The sequence below is a fragment of the Pyrus communis genome, chromosome 11 (genome assembly GCF_963583255.1).
Source record: "Pyrus communis chromosome 11, drPyrComm1.1, whole genome shotgun sequence".
In the NCBI taxonomy this organism is placed as follows: Eukaryota; Viridiplantae; Streptophyta; class Magnoliopsida; order Rosales; family Rosaceae; genus Pyrus; species Pyrus communis.
In genome coordinates, this window is record NC_084813.1 from 13,646,097 (window position 1) to 13,661,735 (window position 15,639).

Here is a 15,639-nt window from a genome sequence, read left to right on the forward strand (position 1 = left end):
CACAAATTCATGTGAAGAAAAACTTACGCATAGCCTTTCCTGCCACGGAAGCCTTTCTCCTACGACTGAAGAAACTAATGTCGATCAGGGCGCACAGAGCACAGTACAACCCACAAGTTCAACATAAAAATTACTAAAAGTAGCCTACCACCTAAATTTGAAGAGGAAAAGAAAACAAATAAATCAACAGTAGCACCTCATCTAATTTACAGATGACGAAGATTTTCGGAACTGCATACTGCTTTATCCATGGTTCTTTGATTTGAAAGTTGCAGCATCAAGCTATCACCGTTCTTCCTGCATTGCAGCAACGCAAATGGAGGAGGATTTCTGTCTCTATGCAGCTCAGATTCAAAATTTATAGGGGCAAAAATTCACGTCCGGTGCAGAGGGTTATAGACGAATTGTTACTCCAATGTTCGTTTCCTAAAATACCACTTCTCCGATGGAAGCCATTTCTTCCTCGAGTTCTTTAATTAACTTTTCAATCTGTCTTCTATATACCGGCATGAAGTGATCACTAATCATGGTTTGTGACAACCTCAGCTTACTGTACAGGGATCTTGGAGTGAGGAAAATACCAACCCTAGTCTCTTCTGGCTGCTCATTGCCCGAGTGGCTCGATTAGTGATCAGCACCACCATGGTAAACGGTAACAATATGCATAATTTTCCCTGCAGGAAAAAATCTATGCGCTTCCTTCATGTCAGGAGCAGAGCTCTCGGGCTGACCATCACTTGTCTCCGCAATTGCAGCTTCTTCTTCTTCCCTTATTTCATTTTCTGCATTCCTTATTTCATTTGCCACATCTGCATAGTCACCTTCTGTTCTATCATAAAGCTCATGCTCAAGTTGTTGCCACAATTCAACTTCACTCATGCGGTCTTCATGTCTATCATGGTCTGTGAGCCCCTCACGCTCATCACCGACTTCACCATCAGTGTCTTGACGCATTCTGTCAGAATAAGAACAATCAATCTCTGAAGTCCATTCCATTCCTACAGATGAAGATACAGGTAGGTCAATGGTTTCAATGGCAGCTGAGCTTGTGATTCTCTTGGGGGGTGTAAGAAGAGGGTCAGAAGTCTCTGTGCTGCCACCAGAGGATCCGGCATAACTTCCTTCATCATTTGAGTTTGAAAGAGCAACCGAGGCTCAGTGACGAGGAGCCATGCACGACCATGATGACAAGCCAAGGGAAGGACGAGTCCATGCTGCCTGAGCCATGCTCTGGGCTCTTCTCACAGCAACCTGTGAAATCAGAAAGATTCACAAGCCAATCAAATGATTAAGTAGAAGAGAAGCACAGATTCAAAGTCACAACCACCGAATTACAAGGTTGAAAGCTTCTATAACAAGAATGTCACCAGACATATGTCACGAGACATAACACATATCAAAAGTCGTATTTAGTTGATTACAAGAAGGTTGTGAAAGGAAAAAATATGGTGTGCGACAAAACTACATTAAAAGAAAATAGATTACCTGTGTACCATTGGAAACAGGGCGTAGAATTGCCCCTGCCCCGGCAACTTTTGCTTTAGCACTGGCAATGGAGGGAAGCCGTGAACCCAAAGCTGAGGCAGATCGATAGACAGTGCTAAGAATTCTTGTCTGCTCAATCTGATTTCTCAAGTCATTTATCCAAGCAGATGCCGTAACCTGTAAAAAGATAACAAAATTTTATAAAACAATATGTTAGAACTTAGAAAGAAATATACAGTGGATCAATAAAAGGAATATCATAAGCATTTGGAATGCTTCAATAAAACTACAGAAGGCATGCAAGTTTTTCAAGTACCAACAAGCCAGAGAACCAGCACTGAATGGATGCATAGAGAAAAATTTTCGGACCTAACAAGGTATCATGAAAAAAAAAATTGGGCATACTCGGCTAATATCATTAATTCTTGCCGAAAGCCCATTTATATCTAGGGAGGTTTAACAAAAAACTCCCGGTACTGTTCACTTTTAATGAAAAACCACATTTATACCTTTCCCTGGTACTATTCACTATACCTTTAAAAATGACTTTTCATTAAAAGGGAAGTTTTATTGGACTTTTCGTTAGTTTTCCTTTATATCTATTTACTGGAAGTAAATATCACAATAACTCAGAGAGAAATGAGAAAAGAGCATGCAGAGATGGTACTAGAGTAAAGAGCATTTCCGTAATTGGACTAAAATCACCGGTAAGAACACAAACCATTTAGAAGAACCAAAAATGTACAGTGAAAAAGCTTTGTCAGCAGCAACAAATAAAAGTCTTGAGTACTACAAACTTTGTCCAAGTCAATTTATAGGGAGTATATAGTAGTTTTGACCCTATTCAAGAAGTGCCGTCCCTCATCAAAATCAGCATATTTAGTCAACCAGATAAGCATCATTCACCCCACAACAAAGATAGCAATCTCCCAAGGACCTCTAATCCAACAAGGTAGTCAATCAAGCACTCAATCACAGAGTTAAAGAACATAACCTCAGCACGCAAATCATCCACTGACGCGGCAGAGAACGTGGGCACTAGGTCAGCTCCATTGATAACAGAAGTAATAAAACCAGCTCCTGATTCTGCCAATTCCCACGTCATGCAGGCAGCTGCATTGTTATAAATGGTTACTATTTAGTGCTATAGAAATACTCAACTAAACAAAAATTGGTTACATCATGCTAAACTAAACAAACATCCAAATTCAGAACAAAATAATACAACTAAGAAAATTTTGGTGTTCAGAATACAAAAAATAAAGGAACCCAATTTGATGCGCAGCCTGAAATTAATATTAGGCCATGACATCTAACGAACACAAACCTGGAGCAAACGTCACACAGGTGGTTGTTGAAAGTTCTTTCTGCTCCCGCAATATATATGTTAGAAGTGATGCAGTGCCTCCACCTAAAGAATGCCCTACAATCTTCAGAAACAATTATTTGTTATACATATTTTGATCTTGTGGACCATAATATTGTTCGAAGCTATCAAATGGGTTAAGAAGAAACATTTGAACAATATGTTTACATGAATCTACTCAAAATATTGTAAGTTTGATCAAGTTCCAAGAAGAAACTTCTGCTAGCCATATGGTCTGTGTAATTCATAACACAAGAAGACTGCTGAAATAACTAATCAGCTAATCAATAAATCCCCACCCATCACCTGCAGTAGCAAAGCTGCTTCAGGGACATAGTTTTACAGATGCAAAAAAAAAATATATATATATATATATATATATATATATATATCAACAAAAATGATACTGAAAGGTATCAGAGCCAAGATGTCTCGTGAAAAAGTTTACTTTCTAGGAACTAAAACATCAGAGTCGTTTAATTTAACAACATAACAATATCTACTGATTAACTAATTAAGTTGAGTAGTAAAATAGAGAACATCCACACTTACGCCATTACCTTAAGTTCATAGTCAGGATATTCTTCAAGTGCTTTTAGTACGCAAGGTTTTGCAAGCTTGGCAATCCATCGAGCAGCCGCAACCATTCCACAATGTGCATAACCCAAAACTAAATTACTGACTCCTCCCTCATGAACAACACTGTGATGGAATGGTACAACAGCTCCCGTTGCAGCCGTCAGAGTGTCCTTAATACTATGTGTTCCGCGAATCAGCAAGAGAAAACACTTCTTATTATGATCAACAAGAATTGTAAAAGCAGGTTTCAAGATCTGCAGAACACAGTAAATACAGAATTTGATATTAACAGATAGTGCTAAATTAATTTTTTATGCCATTGAGAGTAAAATAGTGCATAAAGACACTGACCAATGATCAGTACAACAGTAACAATATCTAAGTAACGTAACCTACTCCTGCTTTGGGTTCCTGGAGAAAAACATTTTCTTCTGAATAGCCTGTCTCCTCTAAAAACAATGGAAAAGGTTTCTTCGAAAAATGCCAACACAATGTCAATAAGTTGAAGAGGTATTTGAGTTCAGCAATTGTTTGAGATCCTTTTAGCTGTTGACTGTCTATTCCACCAAATACACCATGAACATGTAAGTTTCCCTGCACCATAAAGACGAGTTATTATCCAATATCACTCTTCCAAACAGACAATAGAAGAAAAATGACTACTTGGTATATACAAACAATAAATACAAGAAGGATAGCATGTCATGTAACAGTTTTTTCTTTTCTTGTGAATCTATTTATCTCCAGAATGACAAACACTTCTGAATAATTCCTTTCTTGGTTCTGTTAGTATCGTAAAGAAGTGCTAATCATAGGTAAACTTCCAAAAAAATTTGCGAAAGCTGCAGAGTATAGTGTCACATTTTTCACCAATTCTGTTTTTAACACTCAGTTAGAAGAATGCTTTCCATAATTCAATCACCCTTTTTTCCATCTCTAGATTGAGTATTATATTCAGATAAAAAAAATACTAGTGATTTGTGTAAAATCAACATCCGTCTATCATGAATCTTAAAACTAAAATCTCGCCATATTGTAAGCAACCATCTAAGCGACACAAACCCCGCATGCGCCAATTATAAAATCTACGTATGTAACCATTATTTTCAGCACATAACGCAAAACCCATGCAATAATAACGAAATCGATAGAAACACTGAAATTGGCACGGTAAAGAAACTATGTCCATGAAAACATTTTACCTGCCTCTTTAGGAGAAAGCTAATCCCAAATGCCTAATCCCCTATAGGCCACTTCCCCAAAGTCTCGGAGTAAGTGAACCTAAGAGTCTCCGACAAAGTCGAAATGGTCTCCAGCCATGTAGCCGGGGCTTGAATTAACCTATGCGAAACGCGTTCAATTCCCAAAGGAGCATGTTTGGGCACACCACCACGCCCATTTTCGTCATCATCGCCACCCGACAGGGGGGACTGTAACTTACGATTCAATGTATAATACAAAAGAGCAGCTGCACCGGCTGCGGTGGCCATAGTTGCAGTTGCCATTAGCTTACTATCCCTACAAAAATACAAATTTAACAAGAATATGATCAAAATTCAACTTCAACTAAACCCCTCAATCTAAAATCCCCAAATAAAATAAAAATTATCAAATTTTCCTGCTTAATCACCGCGAGAATTAAATAAAATTAAAACCAAACCAATCAAAAAGCAATCTTTTTTGGGGTTTTTTTCGGCAGAAAAAAGTGAATAAAATCGAAAACCCCATAAGGTCAGGAGAAAAATTCGAACAAAGCTTATTGAAATCAGAAATTGTTTGAACATTAAAACCCTAAAAATCCGAAATCCGAGAGACATTTGGGGAAATTTGATACAAAATATCCAAAGGCAAAGAGAAAGCGCACCTGAAGAGATCGATTGTGGCGTGAATTAAATGGAATTGATTGAGATTATCTTCGAGCGTAAGGCATTAAAAAATAGAAAGGATTTGATTCTTCGACGAGAACGAGAGAGCCTCTAAATTCTGCGTTTCTTCGTTTTTTCGGGCACGGAGAGCTTGAGAGCTTCCGCGCAGTTTTGAAGCAAAACGGCAGGCGGGGGCGTAGTTTTGTTTATGGACACGTGGCGGGCGTGGGAAGATGGTGAGTGGGGAAGGATGTGGCAATTAGAAACCGACCTTAACTGGGATATGGGCAGAGAAAATTCGCACACGCTGGCTTCTTCTTTTTTTCTCCATGCGATCCTCAAGACTCGCTAAAAAATTTCGAAGTTGTGGCCAATTTTCCAATGAGAGAGAGGCTGCGCCAAGAGAGAGCGTCGAGAAATTGTAAAATGTATAGAGATTGTGATTCTCGTGTTATAAAGATGGATGATTCACATGAGAATATAAGCATGGTTCACCTTTTTTTTTTAGTCAATCAAAATTAAAGATCTTGTCAGCTTACAAATATTGAAGATGTGCTACTTACGTTCACATTTTTTTGCCTTAACAAGGAACGATATATGTTACGACAGAAGAAAACACACAATCTCTTGTTTCCGTTTGTAATTTTCATTTGATAATAAGAGAGATTACTACTACTGCCCCAAGGGCGTAGGCACACTTACCGAACCTCAGATATATTGTATCTTATTTACTTTATTCTACTGCACATATACCATCTATTTCACAACACGTTATCAGTACGATAAGCTCTCGTGTCGGTAGAAAACACAACGCTATAAATCTGGTAAAGAACTACCTATCTATCAACTATGTCGGCTAGAACCTCACATACAAGAAAATCCTTTCATTTCATCTTCATATCTTCGTATGACTAATTTTCTTAAAGTAAATATACATTTGGTTATATAACTATTATTATTATAATTATTGGTAGAAAATCTGACAGCCATAAATGAGGACCATAAGTTCCTTAATCTGTGCATAAATTAAGTATGGCATGAATTCCAAAACTATGAACCTAAAGGTTCCAATGATGCCGATATCGAGAATAATTATCGCAAGTTTCATCGTACCTGAGTTTCTTCCTTTTGGAACAAGAAAATGATGGACGTAGTAAAACTCAATTTGATTATCATCGACATATTAATGGAACTAGAAGTTTTCATAGTTTGCTATATCTAACAAGCTAAACCAGAAGTTTCATGCATGTATAAAACTAGAATAGAGGGAACTTTTCTATATATATACAAGTGCATACACATGAGTTACAACTAAAAAAAAAAAAAAGAACGAACATAGGAAGCCTTCACAAAAGTTGCTCATGTGAAGCCTCTATACTTGTTAGTACCCCAAAAGAGGGAGGCATTGAAGATGGATCATGTGAAGCCTCAATACTTGGCAAATTTCCAGAAGAATGAGGCACCAGAGGTTGATCATTTGAAGCCACAGTACTTGGTAGAACTCCAGGTGGTGGAGGCAATGGATGCCTTTGGAATAAAGCCACGAACCTCTGATGATCACTTTGAATCCAACTTTCAGATTCCTGCAGCTGGTCGAGCTTCCTATTCATGCTCATCGAGTAATTATTTGCATGTATGTGCAACTCTTTATTCTCATGCTTGAGCCCTTTAATTTCTTGTCTAAGGCTTGCCACCTCAGCCATTAGTGATTCAACTTGGTAGGATCAAGCAAGTAGACGTTGACCCATATTGGATACAAAGCTCGCACATTGAACACTAAAAGCCAAAGAGTCTTGAACAACCAATTCATCAGACCTTTTCAAAAGTATTCTTTTATCCTTGGGAGTGAGAAGATTCCTGGCTACTACTGTGATAGTTATATTATTCCTCATCACAGAGTCTCCAATCGTAAGAAGACCATTAGAGGATAAGAAGGATGAGCGCAATATGTTGTCCTGAAGAGGCACGTCTGCATCTTCCACAACATTCAAATTGAAATGATGGTCAGATGGGCAAGCCATTTTCAAAAAAGATGAAAGAAAAGGAAATCATATAAAGTGAAATCTCTAAAATACAAGATAAGCAATTTCCACAAGCGGGCAACTTTTCGAACGTGCTTTTTTTGATATAATCGATGCCTCTATAGAATGAGAGGCAACACGACCACTTGTTCAAAAATCAAAGAGACATCATTCTCCGAATTTCAAAAGCCGAATTTTCCTGAATTAAGTTCGTTGGCACTTCTCAGACGCATTCTCAACTTTCTGGATATCAAAGACAACTTTGTCAAAATATCTCTGACAAAGTTTGGATGTGTGAATTTTACCATTTCAACTACACCACTATTGCCGACAAGCGTGAAGAAGATGGTCCCAACAACATCACCACCTGCTGTAGGGAAATCCCTATATATGTCGACTCCCATCCTCTATGGTAAGGCAGAGCTCCAAAAAATTCTTCCTTGTCAGGAATGCATCTTTAACCAAGTCTCTCAAAATGCCTAACTCATTTTCTCAGCAAGAAAATATTTTTCATCGCAAAGTTTTACATCAGCATCAAAGTCTTCTACTATTTTCTTAAAGAGCAAAAATATCTCATATCATCAAGGTCGAGAGCAAGAGTATCTCATATCATTTTTTTCCCCTATCTTTTCCTTTACCCTTGCTTGCCTACAAGACAAGGAAAAAAAACAACTAGTCGAAACCTGAAATCAAACTTCTAGTTTAGAACTGCTCGCCCATAACCTTTGCCTGATCTCTTGCCTTGCATTGCTCTCAAGTAGTCATCTTTAACTATTGTTGGAGCCGGGTTTCAAGTCACCAACATCGCAGAGCAGTTGGTACGATGTTGGCTCTTTACATTGAAGCTGCCAAGTATGGATGAGTTACCAAGAGGTGATGCTTTGAATGACCATTCAAAGGCACAAGTTGCACACCACTTCTATTATGCAGGAAGCTGAAACTGAAGGACCAACAATGAACCTATAGAAGTTTAAAGAGAGAAAATGAGTGGCTGACTAAGTGAACGGAATACCAAAGTTCGATGATGGGAATCCTATTCACAGCCCTAGCAAACTCTACCATTTATATCATTCACATGATGTACAGAAAGGTAATCCAAATTTTGAAAATTACTAATTAATTACAAGTTACAGAGATGCTGCACTGATTGAAGTCTCAATAAGACTATCCATATACTTGGCACTATTGAACTGTTGCATGCCCATAGCATGACAGTCACCACATGGATTCAAGTTCCAAAAGATAATCCATGGAGATGGAAATTTTAATCTATCCGATGCCTGAAGCATGATGGATGTATAGATTCCAATGATTCAACTCCCCAGAAGTAGAGATTAAATATTCAAGCTCTATAATGCTCTAGAAGAGGTTATGATCCAAATTCTCTAAATAATTCATCTAATAAGATATGATTGTCCTAGAAGAGACAATATAAGGCCCATGAAGAGGCAAGGATATCCAAAGTAATGAATGCTCATAAATATGCATGTGCATGCACATGAGAATTATGGGATCGTGAATTGATGATTACTAATGTTAATTTTGGTTTTACAGTAGCTACTAATTCATCAATGAGCTATGTTGAACCATGTTCTTTTGTTCGTCGATGAAAAGAAAAGTTATTGGCCAAACTGGAGAAGGGCAATTCTATTAAAATTTAGTAAGAATGTGGAGAAATGGACCTATACTACAAATCGCCAAATGATGTTGAATCCAGAAGGTTATATATAGGCATTTGTAATTGTTTGAGCCCAAAATAATATTATTGGGCTGAGCCTAGGTTTGTTTTCGGCCCAGTACTCTTCCAAAAGTATTATGGGCTGTCTTGCGGGTCGCCCAATCAGGTTGGTTGAGTCCTATTGTGAGAATGATTGATTTGGATAAGCAAAAAGGGCAAATCTTGATACAACAAGGGGTCTCAAAGCTGAAGGCGCTGAGAATTAGGGAATGAATCTTGTTCATTATAGAGCCTAGTTCAGGAACCTAATGGAACTAGGATTGGCCAAATCATAATTAGATTGGGATAAGGAGTTCTAGTCTAAGTATATCTCTGGTTCGACTAGGAGTAGGTTCACTACTATAAATAAAGGAGGAAATGCATTATTCAAGCCCTCTCCAATTCAACATACAAATTGCCCTGCTCAAACCTCTTAAACACCTTGAGATTTTTTATTTTCTTTTTCCGCCAACACATCTTCAGTTTGGATAAACAGCACTGTGAAGGCAGCCAACGACGTCTTCAGTTTGAATAAGCAACACTGGAGCCGTAGAATCAACCAACCGATGAGCACCTTCAGTTTGGATAAATAGCACTAATTCAAGGCCGACTGGTTATTTATCCAAGTCTCGATCGACAAGGATTTTTGAGTCCTTGTTGGTAGAGGTCATCTCATCAGCCTTCTCGACGAAGTGAGATGTTACAGGTTACTACATTCGGCATATTGAAAGCCGAATTTGATATTTGAACTTCGCAAAACTAGCAACCTCGTCTTCAAGCTCTAGAACCGGAAAGCCGAGACGTGTTCCTTCCTCGACCGCAGTTGCGAAATCAAGAAGTCAGCAGCGCACCCAACACCACATCAACATATTTTACTCCCTAACCGAGCTTGGCCGACGAGTTGGCATGCCCCACGCATAACTGAATGACATAGTTAGCTCATTAGTTACTCAGCCTGCACGCCACATAGGCTTGGTAGTTTTTAGGGTCAACACTTTGGCACACTCAGTGGGACACAGTGCTAAAGCTACGAAGTTCATGACCATTGAGACATGATCAGTAAAAAAGAAAACAGGAATGGGTAAATCAACGACTAATCTCCCATCTACAGTCCAAAACCCAGGTCATGATGGCTTGTCTCAGGCACAGAATCCTCCTGCTGCCACACCTGAAGCTACAAGTGCAACACGCTGAGAAAAGGAAGTCAATCTTGGCGGACAACCTCACGATGCAGAGATCACCACCAGAACGACAAAAGAAATTTTTGTCAAATGAATAGTAGAGGATTGTGATGAGGATGGCGGTGATGCATCTGACCCACTAACCAAATTGTTTCTTTCACGGTAACTTGAAAAGCAAATTTGGTAGTTTGAACAAATATGTAGCCGAGAAATAAATAACATACGTGAAGAAATGCATGGTATGTTATTTAAAGTCCAATACATGGACTCACCGATCGAATCAGGCAACATTTCTTCAAGAATAATCCATTACCAGCGCCACAGGCCGAGACAAGATCCGCTCATTTCAAAATGATTAATTTGGAAAAGAATAGTGGGTCAACCAGCAAATTGGATGGCTTCGATCAGAGGGCAGAAACGACACCTGTTGACATGATCAAAGTCCAGAGAATGATTGACTCGGCCTTGAAGAAGGGGCCAAACTTTCTGAAATTCATTCACCCATATCTTGCTTATGTAGAAAAATTCGAGTATCCCAAGGGATTCAAGATCCCAGACTTTAGTCTTTTCGCTGGTGAATCGTCCATATCGTCATTAAAACACGTGGCTCGATTCACAGCTCAATATGGGGATGTCAACAGTGATTTCCATAAGCTGCGATTATTCAATTTCTCGTTAATAGGCTCAGCGTTCGCGTGGTATATCAACCTCCCACCCAACTTTATCCAAAGTTGGGAAAAATTGGTCGAAAAGTTTCATGAACAATTCTATCGATGAGGGAGGGATGTGTCCGTGTCTTCTTTAGCCAGGATAGGTTAAGCCTCTAATAAGTCACCAATGGAATACCTTACGAGATTTAAGTCAGCTAGAAACTGGTGCCGAGTATCTCTCCCTGAAGTCGAGTTTGTTAGACTCGTTCTGAATGGCCTGGATGTAGAGTACAAAAAGAAATTCCTGCGGGAAAACTTCTAAGATATGTACGAACTGGCCCAACAAGTCGAGCAATATGATTATTTGCTCTAGGAAGAGAATATCTCAAAACCCCTATCCCAAGAAACGGTTTACAAGAACCCTACAGTCAATTATGCATCAACCGACGATGATGAGTCCCAATACGTCAACATAGATGCAACCAAGACAGTGATTGAAAAACCATATGTATGCAAAGCATTGGCTCACGATAGCTCCAAAGATGTCAAAACCAGATCGGCCCTAGTGGAAACTGCTGTTAAAACATCAAAAGTCTACACATTTGACATCACTAAGGTCGACACCATCTTTAACCAGTTACTGCTCACAAAAATTAGTAAACTTCGGCCAGGGCATAATATTCCTAAAGCCAAAGATTTAAAAGGAAAAACTTATTGCAAATATCACAATTCAAACAAGCATACAACAAATAACTGTGTCGTATTTCACGATGCCATTCAGTGCTGGATTGACAATGGCAAGCTCAAATTTCTTGAAAAACAAATGGTAGTTGACTCCGATCCTTTTCCTTTGGCCATGGTACGCATGGTAGATGCTTATCTACCCACAAATAAAGGAAAAGAGAAAGCTGATCATTCTAATGTAATTCGTTCCAAAGAAAAACTCTCGACCACAGCTAAAGATTGATTTATTTTCCAATGAGTCGCCCAAAGACTTTTCAAGACCCGCCATCGTCGAGTCCGTGTCAAATTTCAGCACAGAGGAAGCAGATGGGCCGATGGTTTTATGTAGTTGGTGCAAAGAGAACGTTATCTTAATCGAGCCGAAGGAGAAACTACTTTGAGCTACAATACCACAACAGTCATCTGTGGCCGCAATGACACCTCAAAAGGTGCTCGGCCTAGGCCAACGTCAGAAAGTTTTTGATAGGCTCGATCCCCAAACACTAAATGACAAGTCACCTCCAGTCAGACGGCAACTTGGTTTCAACGCACCAATTTATAACGAGGATTATTATGTGCATAACTCTAACAGTTCGAGTTCATCCGCAACCAAGAGAACTTTCAAGCCATCTGAGCCATGCGACCACTGATGGTATAGCTATAATTCCCCTACATGTGTATATACCAAATTGTCCAAATCGCAAAAATGTCGACGTCAACGAATAAACTATATGGCTCGCTGACAAGCAGCCCAGGTTACCACGACCACTAAATAGCAGCCGAAATAAACAATGGGTAGCGAGGATGACCGACAACCCTGGGCAATCATGGTCGAGTTAGTTCAAGGGAAAATGGTGATCGATCGAGAGTTTGAAACCACAATCGAAGAATCTGAAAAGCGCATCAAACTCCTCCTTCGACCTGGAGAAATGAAAGCCTATTTTGAGCACTTGAAGAAGGAAGTGGAAAGCAAACTTCCTCCATTACCCCCACAAAAGCCATTAATTAAAATCCGATGAAATCTTCAGCCACCATTTCTCGGCAAAGCTTTGGAATACATGCGGGAGTTTCACAAAAAACATTCTCCTAATGACTTGTATGGTCTACCGTAAGCTTGCCCAGAGGCTCTTGACCTGGCACTAACTTGCCCTGATGCTAAACAGATCATTCAGAAGACAATAGATCCGGGGATGAAGGCCAAGTTCTAGCATATACGTAAAGGCTCAAGTTCTCGGCTTCGAAGTTGAACCATTTACTGATATAGACACCGCCGATGTTCCTTTCTCACTAGAAGACCTTCAATATTTGCGATACCATTTTGAAGTCTTCTCAGTCGTGGCCCTCTTCGGCCTTACGCCCGATGAAAAAGAACATGTGGCGCATTTGGATGCTTATTTGGACACAAGGGATGCCCGTATCGCCTATCAAAAGAGAACTTGTAAGGCTTCACAAAGGCAGAGCCAAGTCCCAATGTCAACCGAGCTCAAAGATGATGACCATAATGAAACGGCTCCAGTGGATGTACCACATGAACAATTACTCGTTGAAGCAGAGGATGATCAAGCCGAAGATGATCAGGAGCAGGATACCTTGCCCGAAAATCTAAAAGACGAAGATCACAACCCGATGGGCCTTTCGGTCTTCGAAAATATAGATATTAGCATGGTCCACGTCTTACCTGCTGAGTTCCAACCAATCACGTCCTTGCCGAATTTCCTGGTTGGGGATGTGATTGTCAAGGAAGCAACACAAGTCAACTTCGTTGCCATCGAGGAGGCCGAACCAGTAAGTAGAGAAGATAAACTTAAGGCAGCTCTTACCAAAGTGTTTTCCCATTCTTCTTCCATTAATCTTCAACATTTAAAGCCATTGTATATTACGGCTCATATTGAAGAATACCCAATTTCCAAAAATTTTGTCGCTTATAAGGCAATAGTTAACATCATGCCCGTTTCCATCATGAAGGCATTACGACGATCTAACGATAAGCTTATCCCATCAAGGGTAACCATGAATAGCTTCGTTGGGGACAAGTCCCAGACCAAGGAAATGCTTCCCTTAGAGGTAATATCGTAGGTCGCAACCATATGACCGCATTTTTCATAGTTGATTCAAAAATCGAGTATAATGCCTTGCTTGGTGGTGATTGGATCCACCAAACAAGCTGTATCCTGTCATCACTGTATCAAGTCATTATCTTCTGGGATGGCAAATCGGTCGTGATCCATCTGGCCAACAATTAGCCATTCAAAGCTAATATGATTCAAGCTCGTTCTTACGATGATCACGTTGGCCATATCACCCTACAAAGGTCTAACGAGGAAGGATGGTCGATCCGAATCTCAGTTCAGAAGGTTATCGAGGTTGACGCCCAGAATGTTCACCAAGATTCGACGAGACTCGGATTGGCTGACCTAATTGCCAGTCCTGATGTCTGATATCAAACAGATGCCAGGCTGTGGTTTCATCCACCATGGAACGACTGCTGGCCCATTGGTATGCCATTTCCAAACAAGTAAATTTTGGCGTAAACTTAGTCGAGTTCCTCGCCGAAAGAGACAATGGTCCAATTCTATCATTAGAGAATGTCCAAGCTGCCTCGGTCGAGCTCGAAGACAGATGGCCCTAAGTCAAGGATCCATTAGAGAAAATAAATGTTGGTAAGGCCAATAACCCTCAACCTTTATTCATTAGTACTTTGTTACCCCAACCCATGGAAACAAAACTCTATAAATTACTCAAAGATGCCTGGCCCAGATCGAATGCTCATAAAGCACGAATTACACATCAAAGCTGGTTGTAAACCTTTTCGCCAACTTCCCTAACAATTCTCGACAGAAGTTCAGCTTGGCATAAAAGACAAAACTTGTTCGACTTTTAAAAGCCAAGTTTTTCGAGCAACCCCATACATCGAATGGCTAGCAAATATTGTACCAATTTTAAAGAAAATTCGTGTTCTACGTATTTGCATCGATTTTCGTAATCTGAATTTGGCAACCCCTAAAGACAAATATCCGATGCCGATTTTAGACTTGCTAATTGACGCCGCGGTAAACCACGAGATGTTATCCTTTATGAATGACTATGCTGGTTACAACCAGATCTTCATTGCCAAGGTCGATGTCCACAAAATAGCTTTTTGTTATCCGGGGGCACTCGGGACCTACGAATGCCGTTCGGCCTTAAAAATTCCGGTGCCACATATCAACGTGCTACGAATACAATTTTTCATGACTTGATTGGTACCATCGACAATGTTATAGTCAAGTTGAAATGTCGCCGAACATATCTCGAGGATCTTCGACAAGTTTTCCTTCATATGTGCCAACATAATCTCAAAATGAACCCAGCTAAGTGCGTCTTCAGTGTATCATCCAACAACTTTTTGGGTTTCCTTGTACATCATCGTGGCATTGAGGTAGACGAAAATAAGGCTTGCACAATCATCAACGATCCACCCCCGACAAACAAAAAGCAATTACAGTCTTTGCTCGGTAAAATCAATTTCCTTCGTCGTTTCATTGCTAATTCGGCAAGAAAAATGAAGGCTTTCTCCACGTTTTTGAAACTCAAGGGCTTTGACAAGTTCAAATGGTGTGAGGAGCATCAAGCGGCCTTCACACAAATCAAGGTTTCTCTCACAACCCCACATGTCCTTATACCGCATCAGCGCGGTAAACCTCTTAAGTTATACATCTCGACAGTCGAAGAATCCATCGGTTGCCTTCTTGCACAAGATAACGATATAGGGCATGAGCATGCCATCTTTTACCTAAGCAAGAATCTTAACTCACCAGAGATCAATTATTCAGCTGTCTAAAAACTTTGCCTAGCTTTGTTTTTTGCCGCATCAAAACTCAGGCATTATATGTTCTCTTCCGTCACTCAGGTCATTGCCCAGACCGATGTGATTCGGTATATGCTTACTCGGTAGTAAAAGGCCGAATTGGAAAATGAACGATGGCACTATTCGAATTTAGCTTGCAATATGTCCCTCAGAAAGCCATCAAAGGGCAGACACTAGCCGATTTCTTAGCTCAACACCCTTCCCC

At 39.9% G+C, this 15,639-nt stretch overlaps 1 pseudogene; it reads right to left on the reverse strand.

Annotated features, from left to right (window-relative positions):
• Window positions 1-426: 426 nt before the first annotated feature.
• On the reverse strand, window positions 427-5,488 carry LOC137707987 (uncharacterized; annotated as a pseudogene).
• Between the last annotated feature and the right edge of the window lie 10,151 nt (window positions 5,489-15,639).